Source organism: Rhinopithecus roxellana, chromosome 13 (genome assembly GCF_007565055.1).
Source record: "Rhinopithecus roxellana isolate Shanxi Qingling chromosome 13, ASM756505v1, whole genome shotgun sequence".
NCBI lineage: Eukaryota > Metazoa > Chordata > Mammalia > Primates > Cercopithecidae > Rhinopithecus > Rhinopithecus roxellana.
In genome coordinates this window covers 123,859,338-123,873,777 of record NC_044561.1, presented here as the reverse complement: position 1 = coordinate 123,873,777, position 14,440 = coordinate 123,859,338, and the positions used below count along the sequence as shown (strand labels likewise).

Below are 14,440 nucleotides of genomic sequence, written 5' to 3'. Positions count from 1 at the left end.
TTAGCACCAAACAGAGACTCTCCTGGATATAAAGGAAAGACTGTAAAGAATTTGCAGGGAGAATAACTCTCGCTATGTGACCCGAGGTGATTTTACGCTTTGTCTGTGCAGCCTATAAAATAATCTTGTGTGGGCCGGGCGCGGTGGCTCAAGCCTGTAATCCCAGCACTTTGGGAGGCCGAGACGGGCGGATCATGAGGTCAGGAGATCGAGACCATCCTGGCTAATACGGTGAAACCCTGTCTCTACTTAAAAATACAAAAAAAACTAGCCGGGTGACGAGGCGGGCGCCTGTAGTCCCAGCTACTCGGGAGGCTGAGGCAGGAGAATGGCGTAAACCCGGGAGGCGGAGCTTGCAGTGAGCTGAGATCCGGCCACTGCACTCCAGCCTGGGTGGCAGAGCGAGACTCCGTCTCAAATAATAATAATAATAATAATAATAATAATAATAATAATTTTGTGTGATCCCCATGATGCACATCACCAAACTAGGAGATGCTGGAGAGTCTGAGACAGCGCGGGCAGCACTCTGCCAGGGGAAGGACACGGAGGTGTCCAGGTTTGGCTCCAAAAGCAGACAAGCCTGCACTGTGTTGGGGCAGGTGAGGAGCAGCTGGATTCCACTGTGCCCTTTTCATCTTGCCACCCAACACGAGCTCAGCACATAGTTGATCTTCACTAACTAGTCACCCCTCCAAGCTTTTGCATTGGTTGTTTCCTCTGCTAAAGATACCCTCTTCTCCCACCTTGACCACCTGACTAACTCTTAAGCTCAGCTCCCAGGTACCTCCTCCTCCTTCTCCTTGGCACACGAGTGCCCTGCTTGGCATTCCCTTTGGGGTGTCTATACACACTATTTTCTCTGCCTGGAGTCTCTTCTCCCGTGGGGCAGGGATCAGTCAGCACCTTCTGTATGGAAGGGACAGAAAGCCAGTCCCAACTGTTTTCAGCCAAAAATGAGAAAGGCAGTGGCTCACATAACTGGAAAGTTGAAGGTGCCTAATTTCAGGTACGGTGGGATCTAGGAGTTCAAAGCCTGTCCAGCTCTGTGCTGCTTCCTCCCAGGTAGGCTTTTCCCTTGTTTTGTCCTCTTTTTGCTCTAAGCGTTCACTTGCTCACTGTCCATCCAATGAAAAATGGCATCTCCTTCACAAATCATGGCCAGCTCTAAAGTCCCAGGATCAAGTTTCATTGGGCAGGCTCAGTCATGTGCTCATCCCTGGACCAATCACTAGAGCAAGACCTGGTCACATGTCCACCCCTGGAGACAGAGGCCTCTGGGCACCCCCCTCCTCATGGACTGAGAAGAGGGAAGAGAAGGTTGTTCAGTAGGAAGTCGAGGTGCTGTTACCTGAAAATGGGAGATAGATGCTGACTTGTCCACACACCCGCACCTTCTCCCGGCAAACTCTAGCTCGCCTCTGCACATCGTATGACCTCAGGCCAACCCCTTCCCCTCTCTGGGTCTCATGTTCCTCCTCCAGAAAATGGGCAGGAGGCCGTTTGAATTCCAACATTCCAGAAATCTGGGACAGCTTCCAGGACTGGAGGCTGCTCCCTAGATCCCAGGAACGTTCCAGCACTTCTGGGGACGGAAATGGAGCATCAGCCAGAGCCCTCCCCGGCCCCCGGCCTGGGAACATGCTTAGAAGATGACAATTGGGCTCCCTTCGGCCGAAATTCCACTCCTGTGGGGGCTTTGCCAAGGAAAACAAGCCCAAGAACCAGGCATTAAAGGTGAGCATACTTGAGCATTTTAAGATGACAAATTATTTACACAGGTGTGGGAACCATCCTCTCGCACCCTGCTTTCTTTTTCTCCCTCCCCTTTCCAAATTCTTTCCCCCAAGGGTGCTGACAGACATGCCAAGGGAGCGGGTGATTGGTCATGGAGATCTGCCCAGAGTAAGTCCACAAACCCAGGGCAAAGTGGGAGGACAGAGAAGCCGGAAAGAGGGTGTCTGCGTGGCGGAGGCTGGTCCTTGCTTACCTGCCTTCTTGCTCTCTACCTCATTGCCTGGGGAAATAATGAAGCTGGGGTCCCAGGGATTTCATTGCTACCTGAGTCCTTAAAGAAACTCATGCCCAGGCCATCGTTTGTCCACAAGGGAGAATAAGGGACCAGAGAGGTGAAAAGCAATTCCCAGGGTCACACAGCCAGTTAGCTGAACTTGGGGCTAGCAGGGGAAGAGGTAGAGGAAGCAGTTGTTTCTTAAGCACCTAGTGTGTGCCTGACACTGTGCTGAGCTCTGGGAACACATTGTGAATGAAACAGACAAAATGTCCTGCCCTCATGGAGCTGAAAAAGATACAAACAAGATAAATAGCAAGATACCTCCAGAAGTGCTTGAAGAAGAGTAAGACAGGGTGAAGAGGTGGCAGAGGTGCTATCTAGGTTGGGGAGGTAACATTTGAGCCAAGAAAGACGAGAATGAGCCAGCCATGGGGAGATGGGAAGGAAGGGCATTCCAGGCATCTGGCACTGCACGTGCAAAGGCCCTGAGGTGGGCAAGGGCTTGTGTGTTCAAGGAACTGTCAAGGGGCCAGTGTGGCTGCAGCAAGAAGGAAAGGCAATGACTCAGAGGTAGATTCAGGTCAACAAACCCAAGCGGTAGGTATAATCATTCTGTGTTACCAAGGAGGAAACTGAAGCCCAGAGAGGGGCAGTGACTTGCCCAGGGTCACAGAGCAGAGTCAGATTCCAGCCCTTTTCATCGGCTCCAAACCCAAGTTCCTGTGCTTTCGTGAGGTGAGAGGGTGAGAGCAGGTGCTGTGAGGGCCTTCCAGGTCTCCAGCCTGCAGCTCAGCTCTAAAGATGAGAAGCATCTGGGCCAGCTGGTGCTTCCTGTGGGAAGAAAGCAGAGACAGATTGAGCTGCTGAGTCACGGGGAAACAACAGGCTCCCAGGCTGCAATGGGTTCTGCCTCAGTTTACCTACTCGTAAAAAAAGGGTTTCATCACATGTCTGCCTCATGCTGACTTCAGAGGGGTGCTGTAAGGGTTAATTACTGCCTGGCAGCTCCAGGAGCCTTGATGAAAGGTGGCGGAAAGTGGGCGCTATTAACCTGGGCAGGTAATTAATTACCTGCGGCCTGAGGGAGGGTGCAGAGGGGTCCTAGCCTGAGTCACTTCTGGTTCTGATTCAACCCCAGGCCAGCCTCTTTCCAAGTGGGTAGGGCCCAGTGTGCCCAAACATCTGACCATCGTCCTGGCCTCAAGCCACCCAGCACCAGGCAAGGCTGAAGCTAGGAGTGGTCACAAGCCACACAGTCCTAGGGTTCAAATCCCATCCTGCCGCTCCTCTGACTGGAAGACCTGGACAACACTCCTCATCTCTTGGGCCTGTTTCTTCATCCATGTAGTGGTGTCTTGAGTCTGTTTTCTGTTGCGATAACAGAGTATCACAGCCTGAGTAATTTACAAAGAACAGAGATGTATTTCCAACAGTCCTGGAGGCCGGAGAGCCAAAGATGGAGGGGCTCACTCAAGCAAGGGCCTTCTTGCTGTCATCCCATGGCGAGGGCATCCCATGGCAAGAGGTGGCATGTGAGACAGCAAGGAATGGCCGAACTCACTTTTGTGACAAATCCACTCTCTCCGTCATGAAGCCACTCCTGCAATAATGACACGAATCCATTCATAAGGGCAGAACCTTCAGGACCCAACCACCTCTTAAAGGCCCACATGACCTTTGGGAGACACGTTCAGACCCTGGCGGTGCAGGGTGAGAACCTGGCCCCACCCCCGGCACTGTGGCTGTTTCTCACACATATGCCAGATACTGTGCCTCGCGGCCACTTCGTCCCCCTGCTGCCTCCGTTTGAGGTCAAAAGTGGCACATCAGCCCACAGCCACCTGCGCCATCAGCCATCTCAGCCTCCGTGACCTGAAGGAAAATGATGAAAGACTTTTCTAGAAATAAATGATTTTTAAAACATCCCAGGAAATGATCCCTGGTGGCCACTGGGACCCTGGGAGGGAGGGCGGGCCTCTTGTTCCCCCTGCCCCAATCCCCACTTGGGCCCCAGAACCAGGCTCTGACTGCCCCCTGTCCCCAGAAACCCACCCCTTCCCTCTTCCTCACTCTTGTGGCTCCTGGGTCTTGATGCCACCCCCTCTTTCCCCCACACCATACATGCACACACACACACGCACACACACACAGATGCACACACATCCACACATGCACATACACACGCCTGATCTCTGCATCCAGCTGTGAATGTACAGCCTGGTCCCCAGTGAGTCTGGGATGTTTTCCTTCTTCCAGGGTTCAGGGGACAGATACTAAGGTCAGAGCTCCCTTCCTCCTTTTACTCCCCCTCTGAGGCAACATGGTGCCCATCTCACAGGTGGGCACACTGAGACTCCGAGATGCAGATGCCCACACTCCAAGCTGCTGAGAGGCAGGGAGGGCTCACACCCTCCGGGAGGGACAGGGGAGTCCCAGTGGCAGCCTGAGCACAGGACAGGGGCCGGGGAGGCTGGCCCTCCATGGGATTCCTGGGAATGAGGCTTTTTACTGTGAGTGGACAGCTCCAGGGCCTTGGGACCCCAGGTGGGAAGAAGCCGGGCCCTTGTCAGGTAGCTGCCCCCACAGGTACAAGTCAGGCACCAGGTGGCCACTTTCAGGAAGAGCCTGGCATTAGGAGAGCTGTTCCAGGGTGGAGGCGCCGCTAAGCTCACCTCCCACCCCTCACTCACTCCCTCTGCTCCAGCCACTGCCCTTGCTGAGCCTTCAACAAGAGGATCCTACAGCCTGGCCTTAGCACCTGCAGTTCCCTCTGCCGGGAGCACCATTTCCCACCCCCTGCCTTTGCATGTGGGCTTCTCCTCTTTGTTGGGGCTTCTGTTCAAATGTCACCCCCTCAGGGAGGACCTCCCAGGCTCTCTCCATCTCACCTTCTGCTTTATTTCCTTTGGAGCCCTGCTCGCTCACTGAAATGACCTCAAATGTCTGTTCTCCTCAGCTAGAATACAGGCTCCACGAGAACAGAGGGCTTTTAAATGTCTTTCTGTTTTGTTCACTGCTGTATCTCCAGGACCTGGTAGCAGGCACGGAACACAGTGGTGCTCAATAAATGTTTGCTGATGTACTGAAGAAGTTTTGGAAAGATAAGATGTAATTTGTATCACAGTGGGAGGGGTGGGTGTTTCAGGGGAGACGTCATCCAAAAAACTGGATGATTTCTCCAGCGTCTTAAAGCGTGTCATGAGCAGCTCAACGTCACAACAATAATAATAATATTTATTGGGTGCTTCCTGCGGTAAGCACCGTACCCAGATTGTCTCAGAGTCCTTCCAGCGACCTGTGAGGTCAGGGCTGTGATTATCCCCACTTTCCAGATAAGGAAACTGTAACTTAGAGTTACAGTTAGGGACTGCTCCAGGTCACCAGTGATTTGGTGGCAGGCTGTGGTTGAATAAAAGGCCACTTCGAACCCCCTCCCACCACCCTGGTCTGTCCCCATCCCTGCAGAGCCTGAAGGTTCCCTGGAAACCACACAGTCCCTCGATCCCTGGCACAGCCAAGAGAGGTTGCGTGTCCCGCCCATCACCCCCTAGCTGGTCAGGGGCCCAGAGGGGATGATCCCTGGCTGCTGGTGGGCCCCTGGGAGGGAGGGAAGGCTTGGCAGCTGTCCTGTCCTGGGGACGCCAGGCAGCCGGGAGTTTCTCTCCCCGGACTTACTGTACATGATTCAGCGCCAGCCCCAGTTGTGAAATCTGGGAATCTTGTGGGCAAGGCTGGGCCTGGGGGATGGCCGTCTGGGAAGAGGAGGCCGGGAAGGGGTTAAGGGGGGTGGCGGGGGAGGAGGGGGCAGGCGCCAGGCCAGACCAGCAGAGAGCGCACAGTTAGCACTGGGCCGGCTGCCTGTGGCCGGTCTCTGACATCACAGCTGCGTCAGCCCAGCCAGCCCCAGCCCCCCACTTCCTCCTCTCCCTGGGCAGCATCCTCTGCCACCTCCCTAGGCTCACTGTCCTGTCCTGAAAACAAGCAGTTTCCTCCTGGAAAGAGACGGTGGTCAAGGAGAGGGACTTTGCATACAGGAGGGACTTCATAAATGATAGCCGTGATGTCTTGGAGCCAGACCATAATCCTGTGAGCCAGACAGGGCAGGTAGGAAGCTATCACACTTATTTCAGGAAAGAAGAGACTGAGGGTCTGAGAAGGGAAGGGACTTGCCCAAGGTCACCCAGCTGCACAGTCATAATGACTTGAAGTATAAAGAAGGATCGTGTTGATCTTCCTCCACTCTTCATTAGAACGACATGTGTCTCTTGGTCCCCGGTTGGGCTGCAGCGAATGTCCCGAGGCCTGGAATTTTCTTCCTCATCTCATTAATTTGTTAAGTCAGATTAAACCAAATAAGCATTTGTTTGACTAGAGGAACAACAAAGGATTTCACAGGGACTATTCAAACATCAGTGATGACTTATGGTAGTGAATAAAATAAATTCTGCATTTGAAGTGTTTTTCTCAAGAAATTACGGTGAGGCCAGGCACGGTGGCTAGCGCCTATAATCCCAGCACTTTGGGAGGCCGAGGCGGGTAGATCGCTTGAGGTCAGGAGTTTGAGACCAGCCTGGCCAACATGGTGAAACGCTGTCTCTACTAAAAATACAAAAATTAGCTGGGTGTGGTGGTGCACGCCTGTAGTCCTAGCTACCTGGAAGGCTGAGGTGGGAGAATCGCTTGAACCTGGGAGGCAGAGGTTGCAGTGAGCCGAGATCTTGCCACCACACTCCAGCCTGGGCAACAGAGTGAGACCCTGTCTCAAATAAACAAACAAGCAAACAAACAAAAATCAAAGAGTGCCTACATGCGTCAGGCTCAATCCTCATGGCAACTCTTCGAAGGTGGGACTATTACTCCATCTCACAGAGGTGGTAACTGAGGCACAGGGAAGCAAGTGATACCTGAGGCCACAAAGCCAGGAAATGACAGTGGTGATAATAATAATAATGCTAGCTGGTCTTGATAAGCCGCTTCCTCCGCGCACTGAGCATGGTATTTATAGGAGCGCACCGGCTTCTCTGACCTCCCCAGGAGGAGGGCACTCTTACTCTTTCCATGTCACAGGTGAGAGACCAAGGCCCAGCTGGGTTCCATTACTTGCCCAGATCACACAGCTACGAAGTGGCAGAGCTGGGATTTGAAACCAGGCTGCCTGGGTGCTCAGGTCACTCAGGGGTGACTGAACTGGAGATGCTCAGGGTTTCAGAGGGCACCCCTCCCACAAGCTACCCCTAGCATCAGCTCAGGGCCGCCCTGAGCTGGCCTGGCGTGGCTGGGCAAGGAAGTGCAGTTATGTCTTCCCCAGGATGCTGTTATTCCACAGTTGCCACAGCCCTTGAGTGCACAGAACCACCATGAGGAGCTCCAGGATCCTCCCCATTTTGCACAGCAGAATAGCCAACGCCCAGAGAGGGTGTGTGACTTGCCCAAAGTCACACAGCATGGTCCTGTGGGCTACAGCCCCACTCCCAGCTCCTGAGCCTGCGCTCATCTGCGGAGGCCCTGGAGGATGAATTCCAGGAAGAAGAGGGGAGCCGAAACCTGGCCCTCCCTGACCCTCCCCAGGAACGGGCTTTCCTCTCTTCCTTGCTTTTCTATCTCCTAACTTGATGGGACTGAGCCTCACATGAGCTAGGTCACAAAGGGGGACAGGAAGGACATTCCTGGCAGAGGAAACAGCACAAGCAAAGGTGGACAGCATGTGGAGCAGGGAAGGAAGGATATCTGGTTGGGATGCGGTGGACAGTGAGGAGCCGGGGCGGGGAGCAGGTAGAGTCAGGTAAGGGGGCCTTGAATGTCATGCCAAGGAGTTTGAGCTTTGTCCGGAGGCGATGGGAAGTCAGGAAGGCTTTAGAGCAGGAAAAGACCAAGATCACTAAACAGAGGGTGGACTATTGCCATCACCTCCCCACTATCCCCCCTGCCTCTGTCCTGGCCCCTCCAGCCCATTCTCCACCCGCAGCCAGAGGAATCCATGAAAACTGAAGTCAGACCACATCCCTTCTATGTTCAGAACACTCCATGACTCCCATCTCCTGCAGAGAAAAAGCCAAAGTCCTTAAACAGCTCACGTGGTCCTGCAGGATCTGCCCCCTGTAACAGCCTCTTGGGCCTCACGTCCTCCTAGTCTCTCTCCCTCACTCACTCTGCTCCACACACTGGCCTCTTTGCTACACCCCAAACACAACAGCCACAGCCCCACTCAGGGCCTGTGCATCGTTCCCACTGCCTAGAACACTCTCCCCTCCCCGCAGCTCCCTCCCTCATCTCCTACAGATCACTGTCAGCTGTCACCTGCTCACCAGGCTGCCCCTGCCCCGCCCATTGAAATCCCATCTCCTGTTCCTGCTTCATTTCTCTCCCTAGCACGGATCTTCTCAAATGCAATATGCAACTTATTTATCATGTGTATTGCCTGCTGTCTCCACAAGTGTGAACTCCATGGGGGCAGAGACCTTTGACCGTCCTATGTCCTGCCATGTCTCCAGCGCCTGACCCACAGGAATTGCCCAATAAATATTTGTTCAGTGAATGGATTCTTTTTTTTTTTTTTTTTTTTTTTTTGGCGGAATAACTTGGTGAGGACCTTCTCTAGGGATGCAGATGGAGAAGTGATCTGCCCAGGGTCACCCAGCTCACAAGTGGCAACCTCATCTGGCCCCAAAGTCTGTGATTTTTGTCTCCATTCCAGGCTGCCCCTCTAGGCATTAGGCCCCACATCAGCCACTATACCACTGAATATGCCCACAAGGCTGCAAGCTGGGGTCTGTCCCTGGTTCCATCTTAAGCTAGAGGCTCAGAGAGGTGAGGTGATTTCCCCAAGGTCACACAGCAACTTAGAGTGTGAGTTCGGCTCTTTCTGCCTCTCTATTTTGGGTACTTTCTGTTAAAGCAGCTCTGCCTCTCCCTCCTCCTTTCCTCTTTCCAACCAACGTGTTTGCGGCTGGAACATCAGGCCTGTTGTACGTGGCCTTGACATACACCATGTCCTGGGCCTGGCCCCGCCCACCACCCTGGCTGGGCCACGAGAACAGCGCCTGGTTCCACATGCCTCAGGGATGAGCCGCAGAGAGTGTGACCAGGCCCAGCTGACACATCTCAGAGCAGATGTGGGTCTGCCTCCCACAGGCCCAGCCGGTCCCCCAACACCAGCCAAGTCTCAGCTCATCATTGTCCCCCGGGGGGGCGATGTGCTAGGCCTTGTGGGGCAGAGGGAAAGGTAAACCATGACCCTGAGGAGCTCAGAGATTGGGGATCTTGGGAAGCCGATTCAGGCCTAGAACCAGGGCCAAAGTCTTCGTGGTTTTAGAGGAAAAAGAGACTGGCTCTGGGGTTGAAAACAGTGTCACCAGGGACCAGGCAGGAATTTAAAATGAACAGAGTGGGCTGGCGTAAGATGATAAATAGCTACTATTCCTTGGCCTCAGCATCAGAGAGACAAGAGGGAGTGGTGGGGACTGGGGTACATGCCTTGTTTGAAGACAGTCACCTCTCAGCTCTGGCTGATGGTAGTCCCTAGAGAACGGGGCCCAATATGGTCAGACGCTCCATGCCCTGATTTTCCAGAGGCAGTCAAAACACAGCTTTGTGTGTCATATCCACAGATTCTTAAATATTGGCTTCATTCTTTTTAAAAACTCTGTGTGGGCTGAAGAAAGCCCCACAGGCTTGGGGACCAGATTGGGCCCCTGAGGCCTCCAGTTTGCAGCCTCTGTTCTCTGTAGCCAAATGGAGCAGGCAGAGAAGGAGCAAATCTCAGCCTGACCCCAAGTCAGGAGCTACAGGTTGGGACGGTGGCCAGGACCCAGCTCCAGCAGCTCCAAGGGACGTGGGGAAGGTTTCTGTCATCTGGTCCCCTCCTCCACTCCATGGAGATGATTTCCCCCGCCCGCCATCTCCAGCAGGCTGAGGGGTGAAAGGGAGCCTGGGCGGGGACCGAGGTCTCCTTTCTCACATGGGACACAGCTGTGGATGTGTTTTTCAGGCAGATCCTAATTTCTGTCTTCCCATCCCCCACGGCTCTGCCACACCAGGAAGTGGGTGACTCTTTCTGTCCCAAGTTGTCCCCCAAAAGCCCTGCTCCATGCTCCAAGCTACCTGCTTCCACAAGCACAACTTTGAAGCTTCACCATGTCCCTTATGACCAATCTTCAGATGAGGAAACAGGCTCAGGTAGGGAAAACATCTGGCCCACGTCCCTACAATCAACACACAGAGGGGCTGGACTTAAACCCAGGCCTCATGCACTTGACCACTGGGCCCTCATCTCGTCTCTTCCTGGTAGAACCCAGCCCACCCTCCAAGGCTTGCTCCAGCGCTTCCTCCTAGCTTATTGAACAAGCAACCAGGCCCTTGGCCCACTGCCAGGTATTCAGACATGAACAGATAGAGGCTCCCCTGTGCTATTAGTTGAATGAATATTTCACTCATTTTCCCCAAAGTCGTGGGCCCTTGTCCATATCCAATCTGTTGTCTCAGCCTCTGACCACATGTCTGTACACTTCCCAGATGCCTCCTCTTGGATGATCCCCAGGCATCCTCCAAATCAGTGTGCCCAAAGCAAGTTCAGCAACTTCCCCCAAACTGTCCCTCAGTCTGCCTCCCTTCTTTTGGAAGGCTGCACAACTGTTCAGTGTCCAAAGCCAGAAACACGAGCATCATCCATAATGCCTCCCGCCGCCATGCCTCCAACCCAATTGATCACCAAAGTCTGGGAGTCTCGTCCTCAACCTCCCTCAAATCCATCCACCCTCCTCTCCTCTGAGGCTGCCATGCCAGGTCAATCTCATCACCTCTCACCCAGGTGACTGCAGTTCCTTGCCGTCTCGCTGCTTTCCCTGCAATACTTCCTCTTCCCCAAATTCAGACTCCTGCAGGAGTCTGAAAGACACCTACTATTTTCTGCTGTTTACTATCAGAAGCCCCCCATCACTTTCAAAGGAAGTGTAGCACCTTGGCCAGCCTTAAAGCCCCTGACCTCTCCCTTACAATTTGTACGTTCCAGTCAGCCCGAACTACCCACTTCTCCACGATGTCTTTTCTGATCTCTGAGTCTTTGCATAGGCTGTCCCTCCCCGTTTTTTTTTTTTTTTGAGATAGGGTCTCTCTCTGTTGCCCAGGCTGGAGTGCAATGGCACGATCTTGACTAACTGCAACCTCCACCTCCCGGGTTCAAGAAATTCTCCTACCGCAGCCTCTCCAGTAGCTGGGATTACAGACATGCACCACCACAGCCCAGCTAATTTTTTCATTTTTTGTAGAGATGAGGCTTCACCATGTTGGCCAGGCTGGTCTCAAACTCGCGACCTCAGGTGACCTGCCCACCTTGGCCCCCAAAGTGCTGGGATTACAGGTGTGAGCCCCCGTGCCCAGCCATGCACAGGCTGTTCCTTCTGCCCGGTGTGTTCTTCCCACTCAACTCTTTGTCTGCCTACTCCATATATGCCCTTCAGGACTCAGTTTACATGTCACAGGCTTCGTAAACCTTCCCTGATGCCCTAAGTCTAGTTTAGGTACCTGCTGAGGCCCTGCAGTGTTCCCCGCTTCCCACCCCGTGTAAGTCAAACTACTGTTATGGGAACCAGAAACCCTTCCAGATTTTGTGTTTGTTTTGGATTTTAGAGGACAGCGTTCTTTCCAGGCATTTTAAGCAGAAAGGATTCAACACAGGGAATTGAACACTCACAGCATTGCTGGAAGGGCTGGAGAGGCACCAGCACCACACAGCAGAAATGGACCTTCAGGAGAGCTGTCAGCCACTCAGGATGGTGGGGAATCAGGAGGCCACAGAGGAGCTGTAGACTTTGAGAACACATTGCAGCACCATCCAGCGATCTGGAGATGAGGAAGCCACCACCGCCATCCCTACCTCTAGACTCCCCAAGAGTGATACCCAAACACCAAGTTTGCTGCAAGAAAATCCATCCCATGTCCATGCTCACCAACAGAAAGAGAGCCCAGGCAAAAACAAGGCCACCCCCATTTCCTGACTCTCACAGGAAGACATCTGCCTGGCAGGACCTGCAGAGCGTACAGAACCCCTGCTGCAAAGGAGGCTGGGAAATGTAGCGTGTAGCCTTCCAGTCTCTGCAGTCACTTGCTAGAAAGAGATATTAATAGGAATGGATGCTGAGGATCAGATGACCCTGAACATGAGGTCTTAGGATTCCCTATCTCAGCCCCCGAACCCTCTGTGAATGGAATCCTCTGCTTACTTGTCTGTGTTCCCTGATGGACTGTGGACACTTTAAAAGGCCGGGATGATGCCTTGGGTATCTCAAGCTCAGCAGCATCTTGCATAGGCCCAATGCAAGACAGCAGTAGTCATGTAAGAAGAAAAAGAAGAACTGATATTTATTGAGCATTTACTATGCACTGAGCACTGGGATACATGTTTTACATACCTGTTTACATAGTCACAACCCAATGGGGTAGGGATTATTGCTGTCCCTACTTTATACATGAAGAAGAGAAGGCCCATAGAGGTGCAGTAAGTTTCCCAAGGTCACCCAGCTAGTACATATCAGAGATTAGATTAAAAATGCAATCTGTCTGACTTCAAGCTCCAAACACTTGCCATTTATGAGAGGCACCTTTATCTTCTCCCAGGTATTTTCTCCCAGGCATCCAGAAAGGTCACAGCAATGTTGCGCAATGAATGAATGAATACACAAGTCTCTTCTCCTTTAGGAAACTGTCCCCATCTCAGTTGCCTTCACTCCACTGGGCCTGGGTTCCTCTCCAAGATCAGGGCTCAGAGAGTAAAAGGAAATGCATAACACTGCACTGGGACTCCTCACCTAGGATCTGTAGGTGGCTCTTAGGCTCCATGACCACCACTCCCATAAAGTTGCTAGCATTTTGTGTCTATATGCAATTTTCTGGAGATATGACTCAAAACTTTCACTTAGCTTTCAAACTTCAAAAACTTGATACTGCTGCATCAGGAAGGAAGACAGGAATTTTCCTGCCTTCTGACCTCAGTTCCAATCTTATGACATAGCATGCATTCACCTGTATATCCATCCAACTCACCTATCCATCCATTCATTCTGTCTTCCACCCATCCATGCACTCCTCCATCCTATTTCCCCATCCACTCATCCACCCATTCATCTATTCATCCACCAATCAATCTAACCATCCATCCATCTATCCATCCATCCATCCATCTATCCATCCATCCATCCATCCACCTACTCATCCATCTATTCTATTATCCACCCTCCTATCCACCAATCCATTCATTTATCTACCTATCCATTCTCCTATCCATCCATCCATCCATCCATCCATCCATCCATCCATCCACCCACCTACCCGTCCATCTATTCTAGGGTAGGTGGATACACCCCCCTACCCACCAATCCATTCATTTATCTACCTATCCATTCTCCTATCCACCCACTCACCCGTCCACTCATCCATCCATTTACCCATTCATCTGTCCACTCACTCATCCATCCACCCACTCTTTCATCTATCCATCCAACCATTTGCCCATCCATACACCCATCCATTCACTTGTGGAATCACCAATCCATCTACCCATTTATCCCTTTATCTGTTTATTCATCTAGCCATCTATTAAGTCATCCATGATTTTATGTATTAATTCATTCAATTAATTATATATTTATCTATTCATTCATCCATCAATAATTCACAGTATTCAACCATGAAATCACCCACGCCATCCATCACACAATTTAAAATCCAGCACTCATTTATTTATTCAACCATCCGTCATCCATCTCTCCATTTATCCACTAATTTCTTCATTCATGCGTTCACTAATCCATTAATTCAATTGTTAATTATCTCATTCATTGATTCATCTATTCTTTCATTGATCTATTTCTTCATCCATTTTATCCATTCAAAAACAGTTCCCTTATCTCCATATATGTACCCAGCCATTAAATTATCCATTTGACTATCCACCCATCCATCAGGTCATCATCCTTTCACCCATTAAATGCTCCATCCACCCATTCTGTTCTCTATACCAGAACCAAGAAAGGAATCACAGCTGTCCCTGCCCTTGAGAAGCTCACAATCAAGTGATGGAAACAGACAGCTACAACCCTGGAGGTCAAAGGGAGCTCCAGGCAGGTGCCTTCACAGAAGGAGACTCAGGTCCTTCTGGGGATTCAGAGAAGGCTCCTTGGAGGAAGCAGCATCCAACAAGGACTCATGAAGTCAGAAAAACAGTGAACCCTTAGGTATCCCAGAGGGTAACTTACAGGAACTAACCACCTAGATGCTCATTGAGCTCTTTGGAGCATCTAAGACTGAGAACACCTGTGGCAAATGTTCACCCAGGAATTCCCAAACCCAGTGGATGATGGAACACTTTCCCCCTTGTCACTCCTATTAATACCCCAGAGATTCTGTGTCCCTCAGATCTGTGTCCTCAGAATG

The 14,440-nt window shown here is 51.8% G+C and overlaps 1 long non-coding RNA gene across 1 annotated transcript; it reads right to left on the bottom strand.

Moving 5' to 3' along the window:
* Positions 1–426: 426 nt before the first annotated feature.
* On the bottom strand, positions 427–5,440 carry LOC115892933. Its single transcript, XR_004052871.1, has 3 exons — positions 4,903–5,440; positions 3,086–3,886; positions 427–2,845 (listed from the first exon to the last, which is right to left on the bottom strand). It is a non-coding gene; the product is annotated as an uncharacterized LOC115892933 (long non-coding RNA).
* Positions 5,441–14,440: the final 9,000 nt, after the last annotated feature.